Source organism: Triturus cristatus, chromosome 6 (genome assembly GCF_964204655.1).
Source record: "Triturus cristatus chromosome 6, aTriCri1.1, whole genome shotgun sequence".
NCBI lineage: Eukaryota > Metazoa > Chordata > Amphibia > Caudata > Salamandridae > Triturus > Triturus cristatus.
In genome coordinates this window covers 1,096,735,989-1,096,755,665 of record NC_140589.1, presented here as the reverse complement: position 1 = coordinate 1,096,755,665, position 19,677 = coordinate 1,096,735,989, and positions in this window count along the sequence as shown.

Below are 19,677 nucleotides of genomic sequence, written 5' to 3'. Positions count from 1 at the left end.
AGCTATTAGGCCAGAGTAAGAGTTAAGACCTTAACCCGTAGGCCATAGTAAGAGTCCAAGACCTTAGCTATTAGGCCAGAGTAAGTGTTAAGACCTTAGCTATTAGGCCAGAGTAAGAGTTAAGAACTTAAACATTAGGCCAGAGTACGAGTTTAAGACCTTAGCTATTAGGCCAGAGTAAGAGTTAAGACCTTAGCAATTAGGCCAGAGTAAGAGTTAAGACCTTAACCTGTAGGCCAGAATACGAGTCTAAGACCTTAGCTATTAGGCCAGAGTAAGATTTAAGACCTTACCCATTAAGCCAGAGTACGAGTCTAAGACCTTAGCTATTAGGCCAGAGTAAGAGTTAAGGCCTTAGTTATTAGGCCAGAGTAAGAGTTAAGACCTTAGCTATTAGGCCAGAGTAAGAGTTAAGACCTTAGGTATTAGGCCAAAGTAAGAGTTAAGACCTTAACCAATAGGCCAGAGTAAGAGTTAAGACCTTAACCATTAGGCCAGAGTACGGGTCTAAGAGCTTAGCTATTAGGCCAGAGTAAGAGTTAAGACCTTAACCAGTAGGCCAGAGTAAGAGTTAAGACCTTAACCATTAGGCCAGAGTACGAGTCTAAGACCTTAGTTATTAGGCCAGAGTAAGAGTTAAGACCTTAGCTATTAGGCCAGAGTACGAGTCTAAGACCTTAGCTATTAGGCCAGAGTAAGAGTTAAGACCTTAACCAATAGGCCAGAGTAAGAGTTAAGACCTTAATCAGTAGGCCAGAGTAAGAGTTAAGACCTTGACCAGTAGGCCAGAGTACGAGTCTAAGACCTTAGCTATTCGGCCAGTGTAAGAGTCTAAGACCTTAGCTAGCAGGCCAGAGTAAGAGTTAAGACCTTAACCAGTAGGCTAGAGTACGAGTCTAAGACCTTAGCTATTAGGCCAGAGTAGGAGTCTAAGACCTTAGCTATTAGGCCAGAGTAAGAGTTAAGACCTTAACCAGTAGGCTAGAGTACGAGTCTAAGACCTTAGCTATTAGGCCAGAGTACGAGTCTAAGACCTTCACCATTAGGACAGAGTACAAGTCTAAGACCTTAGCTATTAGGCCAGAGTAAGAGTTAAGACCTTAACCATTAGGCCAGAGTACGAGTCTAAGACCTTAGCTATTCGGCCAGAGTAAGAGTTAAGACCTTAGCTATTAGCCCAGAGTAAGAGTTAAGACCTTAACCAGAAGGCCAGAGTAAGAGTTAAGACCTTAACCAGTAGGCCAGAGTAAGAGTTAAGACCTTAACCATTAGGCCAGAGTACGAGTCTAAGACCTTAGCTATTAGGCCAGAGTAAGAGTTAAGACCTTAATCAGTAGGCCAGAGTAAGAGTTAAGCCCTTAACCATTAGGCCAGAGTACGAGTCTAAGACCTTAGGTATTAGGCCAGAGTAAGAGTTAAGACCTTAACCATTAGGCCAGAGTACGAGTCTAAGACCTTAGCTATTAGGCCAGAGTAAGAGTTAAGACCTTAGCTATTAGGCCAGAGTAAGAGTTAGGACCTTAACCATTAGGCCAGAGTACGAGTCTAACACCTTAGCTATTAGGCCAGGGTAAGAGTTAAGACCTTAACCAGTAGGCCAGAGTAATAGTTAAGACCTTAGCTATTAGGCCAGAGTAAGAGTTAAGACCTTAACCAGTAGGCCAGAGTAAAAGTTAAGACCTTGACCAGTAGGCCAGAGTACGAGTCTAAGACCTTAGCTATTAGGCCAGAGTACGAGTCTAAGACCTTAGCTATTAGACCAGAGTAAGAGTTAAGACCTTAGCTATTAGGCAAGTGTAAGAGTTAAGACCTTAACCATTAGGCCAGAGTACGAGTCTAAGACCTTAGCTATTCGGCCAGAGTAAGAGTTAAGACCTTAGCTATTAGGCCAGAGTAAGAGTTAAGACCTTAGCTATTAGGCCAGAGTAAGAGTTAAGACCTTAACCAGTAGGCCAGAGTAAGAGTTAAGACCTTAACAAGTAGGCCAGAGTAAGAGTTACGGCCTTAACCTGTAGGCCATAGTACGGGTCTAAGACCTTAGCTATTAGGCCAGAGTAAGAGTTAAGACCTTAGCTATTAGGCCAGAGTAAGAGTTAAGAACTTAACCAGTAGGCCAGAGTACGAGTCTAAGACCTTAGCTATTAGGCCAGAGTAGGAGTTAAGAACTTAAACATTAGGCCAGAGTACGAGTTTAAGACCTTAGCTATTAGGCCAGAGTAAGAGTTAAGACCTTAGCTATTAGGCCAGAGTAAGAGTTAAGACCTTAACCTGTAGGCCAGAATACGAGTCTAAGACCTTACCCATTAAGCCAGAGTACGAGTCTAAGACCTTAGCTTTTAGGCCAGAGTAAGAGTTAAGACCTTAGCTATTAGGCCAGAGTAAGAGTTAAGACCTTAACCATTAAGCCAGAGTACGGGTCTAAGACCTTAGCTATTAGGCCAGAGTAAGAGTTAAGACCTTAACCATTAGTCCAGAGTACGAGTCTAAGACCTTAGTTATTAGGCCAGAGTACGAGTCTAAGACCTTAGCTATTAGGCCAGAGTAAGAGTTAAGACCTTAATCAGTAGGCCAGAGTAAGAGTTAAGCCCTTAACCATTAGGCCAGAGTACGAGTCTAAGGCCTTAGCTATTAGGCCAGAGTAAGAGTTAAGACCTTAGCTATTAGGCCAGAGTAAGAGTTAAGACCTTAACCATTAGGCCAGAGTATGAGTCTAAGACCTTAGCTATTAGGCCAGAGTAAGAGTTAAGACCTTAACCAGTAGGCCAGAGTAAGAGTTAAGACCTTAACCATTAGGCCAGAGTACGAGTCTAAGACCTTAGCTATTAGGCCAGAGTAAGAGTTAAGACCTTAGCTATTAGGCCAGTGTAAGAGTTAAGACCTTAGCCATTAGGCCAGAGTACGAGACTAAGACCTTTGCTATTAGGCCAGAGTGAAAGTTAAGACCTTAGCTATTAGGCCAGAGTAAGAGTTAAAACCTTAACCAGTAGGCCAGATTAAGAGTTAAGACCTTAAGCATTAGGCCAGAGTACGAGTCTAAGACCTTAGCTATTAGGCCAGAGTAAGAGTTAAGCCCTTAGCTATTACGCCAGAGTAAGAGTTAAGAACTTAGGTATTAGGCCAGAGTAAGAGTTAAGACCTTAACCAATAGGCCAGAGTAAGAGTTAAGACCTTAACCATTAGGCCAGAGTACGGGTCTAAGAGCTTAGCTATTAGGCCAGAGTAAGAGTTAAGACCTTAACCAGTAGGCCAGAGTAAGAGTTAAGACCTTAACCATTAGGCCAGAGTACGAGTCTAAGACCTTAGTTATTAGGCCAGAGTAAGAGTTAAGACCTTAGCTATTAGGCCAGAGTACGAGTCTAAGACATTAGCTATTAGGCCAGAGTAAGAGTTAAGACCTTAAACAATAGGCCAGTGTAAGAGTTAAGACCTTAACCAGTAGGCCAGAGTAAGAGTTAAGACCTTGACCAGTAGGCCAGAGTACGAGTCTAAGACCTTAGCTATTCGGCCAGTGTACGAGTCTAAGACCTTAGCTATTAGGCCAGAGTAAGAGTTAAGACCTTAACCAGTAGGCTAGAGTACGAGTCTAAGACCTTAGCTATTAGGCCAGAGTAGGAGTCTAAGATCTTAGCTATTAGGCCAGAGTAAGAGTTAAGACCTTAACCAGTAGGCTAGAGTACGAGTCTAAGACCTTAGCTATTAGGCCAGAGTACGAGTCTAAGACCTTAACCATTAGGCCAGAGTACGATTCTAAGACCTTAGCTATTACGCCAGAGTAAGAGTTAAGACCTTAACCATTAGGCCAGAGTACGAGTCTAAGACCTTAGCTATTCGGCCAGAGTAATAGTTAAGACCTTAGCTATTAGCCCAGAGTAAGAGTTAAGACCTTAACCAGTAGGCCAGAGTAAGAGTTAAGACCTTAACCAGTAGGCCAGAGTAAGAGTTAAGACCTTAACCATTAGGCCAGAGTATGAGTCTAAGACCTTAGCTATTAGGCCAGAGTAAGAGTTAAGACCTTAATCAGTAGGCCAGAGTAAGAGTTAAGCCCTTAACCATTAGGCCAGAGTACGAGTCTAAGACCTTAGGTATTAGGCCAGAGTAAGAGTTAAGACCTTAACCATTAGGCCAGAGTACGAGTCTAAGACCTTAGCTATTAGGCCAGAGTAAGAGTTAAGACCTTAGCTATTAGGCCAGAGTAAGAGTTAGGACCTTAACCATTAGGCCAGAGTACGAGTCTAACACCTTAGCTATTAGGCCAGGGTAAGAGTTAAGACCTTAACCAGTAGGCCAGAGTAATAGTTAAGACCTTAGCTATTAGGCCAGAGTAAGAGTTAAGACCTTAACCAGTAGGCCAGAGTAAAAGTTAAGACCTTGACCAGTAGGCCAGAGTACGAGTCTAAGACCTTAGCTATTAGGCCAGAGTACGAGTCTAAGACCTTAGCTATTAGACCAGAGTAAGAGTTAAGACCTTAGCTATTAGGCAAGTGTAAGAGTTAAGACCTTAACCATTAGGCCAGAGTACGAGTCTAAGACCTTAGCTATTCGGCCAGAGTAAGAGTTAAGACCTTAGCTATTAGGCCAGAGTAAGAGTTAAGACCTTAGCTATTAGGCCAGAGTAAGAGTTAAGACCTTAACCAGTAGGCCAGAGTAAGAGTTAAGACCTTAACAAGTAGGCCAGAGTAAGAGTTACGGCCTTAACCTGTAGGCCATAGTACGGGTCTAAGACCTTAGCTATTAGGCCAGAGTAAGAGTTAAGACCTTAGCTATTAGGCCAGAGTAAGAGTTAAGAACTTAACCAGTAGGCCAGAGTACGAGTCTAAGACCTTAGCTATTAGGCCAGAGTAAGAGTTAAGACCTTAACCCGTAGGCCATAGTAAGAGTCCAAGACCTTAGCTATTAGGCCAGAGTAAGTGTTAAGACCTTAGCTATTAGGCCAGAGTAAGAGTTAAGAACTTAAACATTAGGCCAGAGTACGAGTTTAAGACCTTAGCTATTAGGCCAGAGTAAGAGTTAAGACCTTAGCAATTAGGCCAGAGTAAGAGTTAAGACCTTAACCTGTAGGCCAGAATACGAGTCTAAGACCTTAGCTATTAGGCCAGAGTAAGATTTAAGACCTTACCCATTAAGCCAGAGTACGAGTCTAAGACCTTAGCTATTAGGCCAGAGTAAGAGTTAAGGCCTTAGTTATTAGGCCAGAGTAAGAGTTAAGACCTTAGCTATTAGGCCAGAGTAAGAGTTAAGACCTTAGGTATTAGGCCAAAGTAAGAGTTAAGACCTTAACCAATAGGCCAGAGTAAGAGTTAAGACCTTAACCATTAGGCCAGAGTACGGGTCTAAGAGCTTAGCTATTAGGCCAGAGTAAGAGTTAAGACCTTAACCAGTAGGCCAGAGTAAGAGTTAAGACCTTAACCATTAGGCCAGAGTACGAGTCTAAGACCTTAGTTATTAGGCCAGAGTAAGAGTTAAGACCTTAGCTATTAGGCCAGAGTACGAGTCTAAGACCTTAGCTATTAGGCCAGAGTAAGAGTTAAGACCTTAACCAATAGGCCAGAGTAAGAGTTAAGACCTTAATCAGTAGGCCAGAGTAAGAGTTAAGACCTTGACCAGTAGGCCAGAGTACGAGTCTAAGACCTTAGCTATTCGGCCAGTGTAAGAGTCTAAGACCTTAGCTAGCAGGCCAGAGTAAGAGTTAAGACCTTAACCAGTAGGCTAGAGTACGAGTCTAAGACCTTAGCTATTAGGCCAGAGTAGGAGTCTAAGACCTTAGCTATTAGGCCAGAGTAAGAGTTAAGACCTTAACCAGTAGGCTAGAGTACGAGTCTAAGACCTTAGCTATTAGGCCAGAGTACGAGTCTAAGACCTTCACCATTAGGACAGAGTACAAGTCTAAGACCTTAGCTATTAGGCCAGAGTAAGAGTTAAGACCTTAACCATTAGGCCAGAGTACGAGTCTAAGACCTTAGCTATTCGGCCAGAGTAAGAGTTAAGACCTTAGCTATTAGCCCAGAGTAAGAGTTAAGACCTTAACCAGAAGGCCAGAGTAAGAGTTAAGACCTTAACCAGTAGGCCAGAGTAAGAGTTAAGACCTTAACCATTAGGCCAGAGTACGAGTCTAAGACCTTAGCTATTAGGCCAGAGTAAGAGTTAAGACCTTAATCAGTAGGCCAGAGTAAGAGTTAAGCCCTTAACCATTAGGCCAGAGTACGAGTCTAAGACCTTAGGTATTAGGCCAGAGTAAGAGTTGAGACCTTAGCTATTAGGCCAGAGTAAGAGTTAAGACCTTAACCATTAGGCCAGAGTATGAGTCTAAGACCTTAGCTATTAGGCCAGAGTAAGAGTTAAGACCTTAACCAGTAGGCCAGAGTAAGAGTTAAGACGTTAACCATTAGGCCAGAGTACGAGTCTAAGACCTTAGCTATTAGGCCAGAGTAAGAGTTAAGACCTTAACCATTAGGCCAGAGAATGAGTCTAAGACCTTAGCTATTAGGCCAGAGTGAGAGTTAAGACCTTAGCTATTAGGCCAGAGTAAGAGTTAGGACCTTAACCATTAGGCCAGAGTACGAGTCTAACACCTTAGCTATTAGGCCAGAGTAAGAGTTAAGACCTTAACCAGTAGGCCAGAGTAATAGTTAAGACCTTATCTATTAGGCCAGAGTAAGAGTTAAGACCTTAACCAGTAGGCCAGAGTAAAAGTTAAGACCTTGACCAGTAGGCCAGAGTACGAGTCTAAGACCTTAGCTATTAGGCCAGAGTACGAGTCTAAGACCTTAGCTATTAGGCCAGAGTAAGAGTTAAGACCTTAGCTATTAGGCCAGTGTAAGAGTTAAGACCTTAACCATTAGGCCAGAGTATGAGTCTAAGACCTCAGCTATTCGGCCAGAGTAAGAGTTAAGACCTTAGCTATTAGGCCAGAGTAAGAGTTAAGACCTTAGCTATTAGGCCAGAGTAAGAGTTAAGACCTTAACCAGTAGGCCAGAGTAAGAGTTAAGACCTTAACAAGTAGGCCAGAGTAAGAGTTACGACCTTAACCTGTAGGCCATAGTACAGGTCTAAGACCTTAGGTATTAGGCCAGAGTAAGAGTTAAGACCTTAGCTATTAGGCCAGAGTAAGAGTTAAGACCTTAACCAGTAGGCCAGAGTACGAGTCTAAGACCTTAGCTATTAGGCCAGAGTAAGAGTTAAGACCTTAACCCGTAGGCCATAGTACGAGTCCAAGACCTTAGCTATTAGGCCAGAGTAAGTGTTAAGACCTTAGCTATTAGGCCAGAGTAAGAGTTAAGACCGTAACCTGTAGGCCAGAATACGAGTCTAAGACCTTAGCTATTAGGCCAGAGTAAGATTTAAGATCTTACCCATTAAGCCAGAGTACGAGTCTAAGACCTTAGCTATGAGGCTAGAGTAAGAGTTAAGACTTTAGCTATTAGGCCAGAGTAAGAGTTAAGACCTTAACCATTAGGCCAGAGTACGGGTCTAAGACCTTAGCTATTAGGCCAGAGTAAGAGTTAAGACCTTAACCAGTAGGCCAGAGTAAGAGTTAAGACCTTAACCATTAGGCCAGAGTACGAGTCTAAGACCTTAGTTATTAGGCCAGAGTAAGAGTTAAGACCTTAGCTATTAGGCCAGAGTACGAGTCTAAGACCTTAGCTATTAGGCCAGAGTAAGAGATAAGACCTTAACCAGTAGGCCATAGTAAGAGTTAAGACCTTAACCAGTAGGCCAGAGTAAGAGTTAAGACCTTGACCAGTAGGCCAGAGTACGAGTCTAAGACCTTAGCTATTAGGCCAGTGTACAAGTCTAAGACCTTAGCGATTAGGCCAGAGTAAGAGTTAAGACCTTAACCAGTAGGCTAGAGTACGAGTCTAAGACCTTAACTATTAGGCCAGAGTACGAGTCTAAGACCTTAACCATTAGGCCAGAGTACGAGTCTAAGACCTTAGCTATTAGGTCAGAGTAAGAGTTAAGACCTTAACCATTAGGCCAGAGTACAAGTCTAAGACCTTAGCTATTAGGCCGGAGTAAGAGTTAAGACCTTAGCTATTAGGCCAGAGTAAGAGTTAGGACCTTAACCATTAGGCCAGAGTACGAGTCTAACACCTTAGCTATTAGGCCAGAGTAAGAGTTAAGACCTTAACCAGTAGGCCAGAGTAATAGTTAAGACCTTAGCTATTAGGCAAGAGTAAGAGTTAAGACCTTAACCAGTAGGCCAGAGTAAAAGTTAAGACCTTGACCAGTAGGCCAGAGTACGAGTCTAAGTCCTTAGCTATTAGGCCAGAGTACGAGTCTAAGACCTTAGCTATTAGGCCAGAGTAAGAGTTAAGACCTTAGCTATTAGGCCAGTGTAAGTGTTAAGACCTTAACCATTAGGCCAGAGTACGAGTCTAAGACCTTAGGTATTCGGCCAGAGTAAGAGTTAAGACCTTAGCTATTAGGCCAGAGTAAGAGTTAAGACCTTAGCTATTAGGCCAGAGTAAGAGTTAAGACCTTAACCAGTAGGCCAGAGAAAGAGTTAAGACCTTAACAAGTAGGCCAGAGTAAGAGTTACGACCTTAACCTCTAGGCCATAGTACGGGTCTAAGACCTTAGCTATTAGGCCAGAGTAAGAGTTAAGACCTTAGCTATTAGGCCAGAGTAAGAGTTAAGACCTTAACCAGTAGGCCAGAGTACGAGTCTAAGACCTTAGCTATTAGGCCAGAGTAGAAGTTAAGACCTTAACCCGTAGGCCATAGTACGAGTCCAAGACCTTAGCTATTAGGCCAGAGTAAGTGTTAAGACTTTAGCTATTAGGCCAGAGTAGGAGTTAAGAACTTAAACATTAGGCCAGAGTACGAGTTTAAGACCTTAGCTATTAGGCCAGAGTAAGAGTTAAGACCTTAGCTATTAGGCCAGAGTAAGAGTTAAGACCTTAACCTGTAGGCCAGAATACGAGTCTAAGACCTTACCCATTAAGCCAGAGTACGAGTCTAAGACCTTAGCTTTTAGGCCAGAGTAAGAGTTAAGACCTTAGCTATTAGGCCAGAGTAAGAGTTAAGACCTTAACCATTAAGCCAGAGTACGGGTCTAAGACCTTAGCTATTAGGCCAGAGTAATAGTTAAGACCTTAACCATTAGTCCAGAGTACGAGTCTAAGACCTTAGTTATTAGGCCAGAGTACGAGTCTAAGACCTTAGCTATTAGGCCAGAGTAAGAGTTAAGACCTTAATCAGTAGGCCAGAGTAAGAGTTAAGCCCTTAACCATTAGGCCAGAGTACGAGTCTAAGGCCTTAGCTATTAGGCCAGAGTAAGAGTTAAGACCTTAGCTATTAGGCCAGAGTAAGAGTTAAGACCTTAACCATTAGGCCAGAGTATGAGTCTAAGACCTTAGCTATTAGGCCAGAGTAAGAGTTAAGACCTTAACCAGTAGGCCAGAGTAAGACTTAAGACCTTAACTATTAGGCCAGAGTACGAGTCTAAGACCTTAGCTATTAGGCCAGAGTAAGAGTTAAGACCTTAGCTATTAGGCCAGTGTAAGAGTTAAGACCTTAGCCATTAGGCCAGAGTACGAGACTAAGACCTTTGCTATTAGGCCAGAGTGAAAGTTAAGACCTTAGCTATTAGGCCAGAGTAAGAGTTAAAACCTTAACCAGTAGGCCAGATTAAGAGTTAAGACCTTAAGCATTAGGCCAGAGTACGAGTCTAAGACCTTAGCTATTAGGCCAGAGTAAGAGTTAAGCCCTTAGCTATTACGCCAGAGTAAGAGTTAAGAACTTAGGTATTAGGCCAGAGTAAGAGTTAAGACCTTAACCAATAGGCCAGAGTAAGAGTTAAGACCTTAACCATTAGGCCAGAGTACGGGTCTAAGAGCTTAGCTATTAGGCCAGAGTAAGAGTTAAGACCTTAACCAGTAGGCCAGAGTAAGAGTTAAGACCTTAACCATTAGGCCAGAGTACGAGTCTAATACCTTAGTTATTAGGCCAGAGTAAGAGTTAAGACCTTAGCTATTAGGCCAGAGTACGAGTCTAAGACATTAGCTATTAGGCCAGAGTAAGAGTTAAGACCTTAAACAATAGGCCAGTGTAAGAGTTAAGACCTTAACCAGTAGGCCAGAGTAAGAGTTAAGACCTTGACCAGTAGGCCAGAGTACGAGTCTAAGACCTTAGCTATTCGGCCAGTGTACGAGTCTAAGACCTTAGCTATTAGGCCAGAGTAAGAGTTAAGACCTTAACCAGTAGGCTAGAGTACGAGTCTAAGACCTTAGCTATTAGGCCAGAGTAGGAGTCTAAGATCTTAGCTATTAGGCCAGAGTAAGAGTTAAGACCTTAACCAGTAGGCTAGAGTACGAGTCTAAGACCTTAGCTATTAGGCCAGAGTACGAGTCTAAGACCTTAACCATTAGGCCAGAGTACGATTCTAAGACCTTAGCTATTACGCCAGAGTAAGAGTTAAGACCTTAACCATTAGGCCAGAGTACGAGTCTAAGACCTTAGCTATTCGGCCAGAGTAATAGTTAAGACCTTAGCTATTAGCCCAGAGTAAGAGTTAAGACCTTAACCAGTAGGCCAGAGTAAGAGTTAAGACCTTAACCAGTAGGCCAGAGTAAGAGTTAAGACCTTAACCATTAGGCCAGAGTATGAGTCTAAGACCTTAGCTATTAGGCCAGAGTAAGAGTTAAGACCTTAATCAGTAGGCCAGAGTAAGAGTTAAGCCCTTAACCATTAGGCCAGAGTACGAGTCTAAGACCTTAGGTATTAGGCCAGAGTAAGAGTTAAGACCTTAACCATTAGGCCAGAGTACGAGTCTAAGACCTTAGCTATTAGGCCAGAGTAAGAGTTAAGACCTTAGCTATTAGGCCAGAGTAAGAGTTAGGACCTTAACCATTAGGCCAGAGTACGAGTCTAACACCTTAGCTATTAGGCCAGGGTAAGAGTTAAGACCTTAACCAGTAGGCCAGAGTAATAGTTAAGACCTTAGCTATTAGGCCAGAGTAAGAGTTAAGACCTTAACCAGTAGGCCAGAGTAAAAGTTAAGACCTTGACCAGTAGGCCAGAGTACGAGTCTAAGACCTTAGCTATTAGGCCAGAGTACGAGTCTAAGACCTTAGCTATTAGACCAGAGTAAGAGTTAAGACCTTAGCTATTAGGCAAGTGTAAGAGTTAAGACCTTAACCATTAGGCCAGAGTACGAGTCTAAGACCTTAGCTATTCGGCCAGAGTAAGAGTTAAGACCTTAGCTATTAGGCCAGAGTAAGAGTTAAGACCTTAGCTATTAGGCCAGAGTAAGAGTTAAGACCTTAACCAGTAGGCCAGAGTAAGAGTTAAGACCTTAACAAGTAGGCCAGAGTAAGAGTTACGGCCTTAACCTGTAGGCCATAGTACGGGTCTAAGACCTTAGCTATTAGGCCAGAGTAAGAGTTAAGACCTTAGCTATTAGGCCAGAGTAAGAGTTAAGAACTTAACCAGTAGGCCAGAGTACGAGTCTAAGACCTTAGCTATTAGGCCAGAGTAGGAGTTAAGAACTTAAACATTAGGCCAGAGTACGAGTTTAAGACCTTAGCTATTAGGCCAGAGTAAGAGTTAAGACCTTAGCTATTAGGCCAGAGTAAGAGTTAAGACCTTAACCTGTAGGCCAGAATACGAGTCTAAGACCTTACCCATTAAGCCAGAGTACGAGTCTAAGACCTTAGCTTTTAGGCCAGAGTAAGAGTTAAGACCTTAGCTATTAGGCCAGAGTAAGAGTTAAGACCTTAACCATTAAGCCAGAGTACGGGTCTAAGACCTTAGCTATTAGGCCAGAGTAAGAGTTAAGACCTTAACCATTAGTCCAGAGTACGAGTCTAAGACCTTAGTTATTAGGCCAGAGTACGAGTCTAAGACCTTAGCTATTAGGCCAGAGTAAGAGTTAAGACCTTAATCAGTAGGCCAGAGTAAGAGTTAAGCCCTTAACCATTAGGCCAGAGTACGAGTCTAAGGCCTTAGCTATTAGGCCAGAGTAAGAGTTAAGACCTTAGCTATTAGGCCAGAGTAAGAGTTAAGACCTTAACCATTAGGCCAGAGTATGAGTCTAAGACCTTAGCTATTAGGCCAGAGTAAGAGTTAAGACCTTAACCAGTAGGCCAGAGTAAGAGTTAAGACCTTAACCATTAGGCCAGAGTACGAGTCTAAGACCTTAGCTATTAGGCCAGAGTAAGAGTTAAGACCTTAGCTATTAGGCCAGTGTAAGAGTTAAGACCTTAGCCATTAGGCCAGAGTACGAGACTAAGACCTTTGCTATTAGGCCAGAGTGAAAGTTAAGACCTTAGCTATTAGGCCAGAGTAAGAGTTAAAACCTTAACTAGTAGGCCAGATTAAGAGTTAAGACCTTAAGCATTAGGCCAGAGTACGAGTCTAAGACCTTAGCTATTAGGCCAGAGTAAGAGTTAAGCCCTTAGCTATTACGCCAGAGTAAGAGTTAAGAACTTAGGTATTAGGCCAGAGTAAGAGTTAAGACCTTAACCAATAGGCCAGAGTAAGAGTTAAGACCTTAACCATTAGGCCAGAGTACGGGTCTAAGAGCTTAGCTATTAGGCCAGAGTAAGAGTTAAGACCTTAACCAGTAGGCCAGAGTAAGAGTTAAGACCTTAACCATTAGGCCAGAGTACGAGTCTAAGACCTTAGTTATTAGGCCAGAGTAAGAGTTAAGACCTTAGCTATTAGGCCAGAGTACGAGTCTAAGACATTAGCTATTAGGCCAGAGTAAGAGTTAAGACCTTAAACAATAGGCCAGTGTAAGAGTTAAGACCTTAACCAGTAGGCCAGAGTAAGAGTTAAGACCTTGACCAGTAGGCCAGAGTACGAGTCTAAGACCTTAGCTATTCGGCCAGTGTACGAGTCTAAGACCTTAGCTATTAGGCCAGAGTAAGAGTTAAGACCTTAACCAGTAGGCTAGAGTACGAGTCTAAGACCTTAGCTATTAGGCCAGAGTAGGAGTCTAAGATCTTAGCTATTAGGCCAGAGTAAGAGTTAAGACCTTAACCAGTAGGCTAGAGTACGAGTCTAAGACCTTAGCTATTAGGCCAGAGTACGAGTCTAAGACCTTAACCATTAGGCCAGAGTACGATTCTAAGACCTTAGCTATTACGCCAGAGTAAGAGTTAAGACCTTAACCATTAGGCCAGAGTACGAGTCTAAGACCTTAGCTATTCGGCCAGAGTAATAGTTAAGACCTTAGCTATTAGCCCAGAGTAAGAGTTAAGACCTTAACCAGTAGGCCAGAGTAAGAGTTAAGACCTTAACCAGTAGGCCAGAGTAAGAGTTAAGACCTTAACCATTAGGCCAGAGTATGAGTCTAAGACCTTAGCTATTAGGCCAGAGTAAGAGTTAAGACCTTAATCAGTAGGCCAGAGTAAGAGTTAAGCCCTTAACCATTAGGCCAGAGTACGAGTCTAAGACCTTAGGTATTAGGCCAGAGTAAGAGTTAAGACCTTAACCATTAGGCCAGAGTACGAGTCTAAGACCTTAGCTATTAGGCCAGAGTAAGAGTTAAGACCTTAGCTATTAGGCCAGAGTAAGAGTTAGGACCTTAACCATTAGGCCAGAGTACGAGTCTAACACCTTAGCTATTAGGCCAGGGTAAGAGTTAAGACCTTAACCAGTAGGCCAGAGTAATAGTTAAGACCTTAGCTATTAGGCCAGAGTAAGAGTTAAGACCTTAACCAGTAGGCCAGAGTAAAAGTTAAGACCTTGACCAGTAGGCTAGAGTACGAGTCTAAGACCTTAGCTATTAGGCCAGAGTAGGAGTCTAAGATCTTAGCTATTAGGCCAGAGTAAGAGTTAAGACCTTAACCAGTAGGCTAGAGTACGAGTCTAAGACCTTAGCTATTAGGCCAGAGTACGAGTCTAAGACCTTAACCATTAGGCCAGAGTACGATTCTAAGACCTTAGCTATTACGCCAGAGTAAGAGTTAAGACCTTAACCATTAGGCCAGAGTACGAGTCTAAGACCTTAGCTATTCGGCCAGAGTAATAGTTAAGACCTTAGCTATTAGCCCAGAGTAAGAGTTAAGACCTTAACCAGTAGGCCAGAGTAAGAGTTAAGACCTTAACCAGTAGGCCAGAGTAAGAGTTAAGACCTTAACCATTAGGCCAGAGTATGAGTCTAAGACCTTAGCTATTAGGCCAGAGTAAGAGTTAAGACCTTAATCAGTAGGCCAGAGTAAGAGTTAAGCCCTTAACCATTAGGCCAGAGTACGAGTCTAAGACCTTAGGTATTAGGCCAGAGTAAGAGTTAAGACCTTAACCATTAGGCCAGAGTACGAGTCTAAGACCTTAGCTATTAGGCCAGAGTAAGAGTTAAGACCTTAGCTATTAGGCCAGAGTAAGAGTTAGGACCTTAACCATTAGGCCAGAGTACGAGTCTAACACCTTAGCTATTAGGCCAGGGTAAGAGTTAAGACCTTAACCAGTAGGCCAGAGTAATAGTTAAGACCTTAGCTATTAGGCCAGAGTAAGAGTTAAGACCTTAACCAGTAGGCCAGAGTAAAAGTTAAGACCTTGACCAGTAGGCCAGAGTACGAGTCTAAGACCTTAGCTATTAGGCCAGAGTACGAGTCTAAGACCTTAGCTATTAGACCAGAGTAAGAGTTAAGACCTTAGCTATTAGGCAAGTGTAAGAGTTAAGACCTTAACCATTAGGCCAGAGTACGAGTCTAAGACCTTAGCTATTCGGCCAGAGTAAGAGTTAAGACCTTAGCTATTAGGCCAGAGTAAGAGTTAAGACCTTAACCAGTAGGCCAGAGTAAGAGTTAAGACCTTAACAAGTAGGCCAGAGTAAGAGTTACGGCCTTAACCTGTAGGCCATAGTACGGGTCTAAGACCTTAGCTATTAGGCCAGAGTAAGAGTTAAGACCTTAGCTATTAGGCCAGAGTAAGAGTTAAGAACTTAACCAGTAGGCCAGAGTACGAGTCTAAGACCTTAGCTATTAGGCCAGAGTAAGAGTTAAGACCTTAACCCGTAGGCCATAGTAAGAGTCCAAGACCTTAGCTATTAGGCCAGAGTAAGTGTTAAGACCTTAGCTATTAGGCCAGAGTAAGAGTTAAGAACTTAAACATTAGGCCAGAGTACGAGTTTAAGACCTTAGCTATTAGGCCAGAGTAAGAGTTAAGACCTTAGCAATTAGGCCAGAGTAAGAGTTAAGACCTTAACCTGTAGGCCAGAATACGAGTCTAAGACCTTAGCTATTAGGCCAGAGTAAGATTTAAGACCTTACCCATTAAGCCAGAGTACGAGTCTAAGACCTTAGCTATTAGGCCAGAGTAAGAGTTAAGGCCTTAGTTATTAGGCCAGAGTAAGAGTTAAGACCTTAGCTATTAGGCCAGAGTACGAGTCTAAGACCTTAGCTATTAGGCCAGAGTAAGAGATAAGACCTTAACCAGTAGGCCATAGTAAGAGTTAAGACCTTAACCAGTAGGCCAGAGTAAGAGTTAAGACCTTGACCAGTAGGCCAGAGTACGAGTCTAAGACCTTAGCTATTAGGCCAGTGTACGAGTCTAAGAACTTAGCGATTAGGCCAGAGTAAGAGTTAAGACCTTAACCAGTAGGCCAGTGTACGAGTCTAAGACCTTAGCGATTAGGCCAGAGTAAGAGTTAAGACCTTAACCAGTAGGCTAGAGTACGAGTCTAAGACCTTAACTAGTAGGCCAGAGTACGAGTCTAAGACCTTAGCTATTAGGCCAGAGTAAGAGTTAAGACTTTAACCAGTAGGCTAGAGTACGAGTCTAAGACCTTAGCTATTAGGCCAGAGGACGAGTCTAAGACCTTAACCATTAGGCCAGAGTACGGGTCTAAGACCTTAGCTATTAGGCCAGAGTAAGAGTTAAGACCTTAACCATTAGGCCAGAGTACGAGTCTAAGACCGTAGCTTTTCGGCCAGAGTAAGAGTTAAGACCGTAGCTATTAGCCCAGAGTAAGTGTTAAGACCTTAGCTATTAGGCCAGAGTAAGAGTTAAGACCTTAACCAGTAGGCCAGAGTAAGAGTTAAGACCTTAACCAGTAGGCCAGAGTAAGAGTTAAGACCTTAACCATTAGGCCAGAGTACGAGTCTAAGACCTTAGCTATTAGGCCAGAGTAAGAGTTAAGACCTTAATCAGTAGGCCAGAGTAAGACTTAAGCCCTTAACCATTAGGCCAGAGTACGAGTCTAAGGCCTTAGCTATTAGGCCAGAGTAGGAGTTAAGACCTTACCTATTAGGCCAGAGTAAGAGTTAAGACCTTAACCATTAGGCCAGAGTATGAGTCTAAGACCTTAGCTATTAGGCCAGAGTAAGAGTTAAGACCTTAACCAGTAGGCCAGAGTAAGAGTTAAGACCTTAACCATTAGGCCAGAGTACGAGTCTAAGACCTTAGCTATTAGGCCAGAGTAAGAGTTAAGACCTTAGCTATTAGGCCAGTGTAAGAGTTGAGACCTTAGCCATTAGGCCAGAGTACGAGACTAAGACCTTTGCTATTAGGCCAGAGTAAAAGTTAAGACCTTAGCTATTAGGCCAGAGTAAGAGTTAAGACCTTAAGCATTAGGCCAGAGTACGAGTCTAAGACCTTAGCTATTAGGCAAGAGTAAGAGTTAAGAACTTAACCAGTAGGCCAGAGACCTTAGCTATTAGGCCAGTGTAAGAGTTGAGACCTTAGCCATTAGGCCAGAGTACGAGACTAAGACCTTTGCTATTAGGCCAGAGTAAAATTAAGACCTTAGCTATTAGGCCAGAGTAAGAGTTAAGACCTTAAACATTAGGCCAGAGTACAAGTTTAAGACCTTAGCTATTAGGCCAGAGTAAGAGTTAAGACCTTAGCTATTAGGCCAGAGTAAGAGTTAAGACCTTAACCTGTAGGCCTGAGTACAAGTCTAAGACCTTAGCTATTAGGCCAGAATAAGATTTAAGACCTTACCCATTAGGCCAGAGTATGAGTCTAAGACCTTAGCTATTAGGCCAGAGTAAAAGTTAAGACCTTAGCTATTAAGCCAGAGTAAGAGTTAAGACCTTAGTTTTTAGGCCAGAGTAAGAGTTCAGACCTTAACCAATAGGCCAGAGTAAGAGTTAAGACCTTAACCATTAGGCCAGAGTTCGAGTCTAAGACCTTAGCTATTAGGCCAGAGTAAGAGTTATGACCTTAACCGGTAGACCATAGTAAGAGTTAAGACCTTAACCAGTAGGCCAGAGTAAGAGTTAAGACCTTAACCTGTAGGCCATAGTACGAGTCTAAGACCTTAGCTATTAGGCCAGAGTAAGAGTTAAGACCTTAAACATTAGGCCAGAGTACGAGTCTAAGACCTTAGCTATTAGGCCAGAGTAAGAGTTAAGACCTTAACCATTAGGCTATAGTACAAGTCTAAGACCGTAGCTATTAGGCCAGAGTAAGAGTTAAGACCTTAGCTATTAGGCCAGAGTAAGAGTTAAGACCTTAACCATTAGGCCATAGTACGAGTCTAAGACCTTAGCTATTAGGCCAGAGTAAGAGTTAAGACCTTAGCTATTAGGCCAGAGTAAGAGTTAAGACCTTAACCAGTAGGCCAGAGTACGAGTCTAAGACCTTAGCTATTAGGCCAGAGTAAGAGTTAAGACCTTAACCCGTAGGCCATAGTACGAGTCCAAGACCTTAGCTATTAGGCCAGAGTAAGTGTTAAGACCTTAGCTATTAGGCCAGAGTAAGAGTTAAGAACTTAAACATTAGGCCAGAGCATGAGTTTAAGACCTTAGCTATTAGGCCAGAGTAAGAGTTAAGACCTTAGCTATTAGGCCAGAGTAAGAGTTAAGACCTTAACCTGTAGGCCAGAATACGAGTCTAAGACCTTAGCTATTAGGCCAGAGTAAGATTTAAGACCTTACCCATTAGGCCAGAGCACGAGTCTAAGACCTTAGCTATTAGGCCAGAGTAAGAGTTAAGACCTTAGCTATTAGGCCAGAGTAAGAGTTAAGACCTTAGGTATTAGGCCAGAGTAAGAGTTAAGACCTTAACCAGTAGGCCAGAGTAAGAGTTAAGACCTTAACCTGTAGGCCATAGTATGAATCTAAGACCTTAGCTATTAGGCCAGAGTAAGAGTTAAGACCTTAACCAGTAGGCCAGAGTAAGAGTTAAGGCCTTAACCAGTAGGCCAGAGTAAGAGTTAAGACCTTAACCTTTAGGCCAGAGTACGAGTCTAAGACCTTAGCTATTAGGCCAGAGTAAGAGTTAAGACCTTAATCAGTAGGCCAGAGTAAGAGTTAAGCCCTTAACCATTAGGCCAGAGTACGAGTCTAAGACCTTAGGTATTAGGCCAGAGTAAGAGTTAAGACCTTAGCTATTAGGCCAGAGTACGAGTTAAGACCTTAACCATTAGGCCAGAGTACGAGTCTAAGACCTTAGCTATTCGGCCAGAGTAAGAGTTAAGACCTTAGCTATTAGCCCAGAGTAAGAGTTAAGACCTTAACCAGTAGGCCAGAGTAAGAGTTAAGGCCTTAACCAGTAGGCCAGAGTAAGAGTTAAGACCTTAACCTTTAGGCCAGAGTACGAGTCTAAGACCTTAGCTATTAGGCCAGAGTAAGAGTTAAGACCTTAATCAGTAGGCCAGAGTAAGAGTTAAGCGCTTAACCTTTAGGCCAGAGTACGAGTCTAAGACCTTAGGTATTAGGCCAGAGTAAGAGTTAAGACCTTAGCTATTAGGCCAGAGTAAGAGTTAAGACCTTAACCATTAGGCCAGAGTTCGAGTCTAAGACCTTAGCTATTAGGCCAGAGTAAGAGTTATGACCTTAACCGGTAGACCATAGTAAGAGTTAAGACCTTAACCAGTAGGCCAGAGTAAGAGTTAAGACCTTAACCTGTAGGCCATAGTACGAGTCTAAGACCTTAGCTATTAGGCCAGAGTAAGAGTTAAGACCTTAAACATTAGGCCAGAGTACGAGTCTAAGACCTTAACCAGTAGGCCAGAGTAAGAGTTAAGACCTTAACCATTAGGCTATAGTACAAGTCTAAGACCGTAGCTATTAGGCCAGAGTAAGAGTTAAGACCTTAGCTATTAGGCCAGAGTAAGAGTTAAGACCTTAACCATTAGGCCATAGTACGAGTCTAAGACCTTAGCTATTAGGCCAGAGTAAGAGTTAAGACTTTAGCTATTAGGCCAGAGTAAGAGTTAAGACCTTAACCAGTAGGCCAGAGTACGAGTCTAAGACCTTAGCTATTAGGCCAGAGTAAGAGTTAAGACCTTAACCCGTAGGCCATAGTACGAGTCCAAGACCTTAGCTATTAGGCCAGAGTAAGTGTTAAGACCTTAGCTATTAGGCCAGAGTAAGAGTTAAGAACTTAAACATTAGGCCAGAGCATGAGTTTAAGACCTTAGCTATTAGGCCAGAGTAAGAGTTAAGACCTTAGCTATTAGGCCAGAGTAAGAGTTAAGACCTTAACCTGTAGGCCAGAATACGAGTCTAAGACCTTAGCTATTAGGCCAGAGTAAGATTTAAGACCTTACCCATTAGGCCAGAGCACGAGTCTAAGACCTTAGCTATTAGGCCAGAGTAAGAGTTAAGACCTTAGCTATTAGGCCAGAGTAAGAGTTAAGACCTTAGGTATTAGGCCAGAGTAAGAGTTAAGACCTTAACCAGTAGGCCAGAGTAAGAGTTAAGACCTTAACCTGTAGGCCATAGTATGAATCTAAGACCTTAGCTATTAGGCCAGAGTAAGAGTTAAGACCTTAACCAGTAGG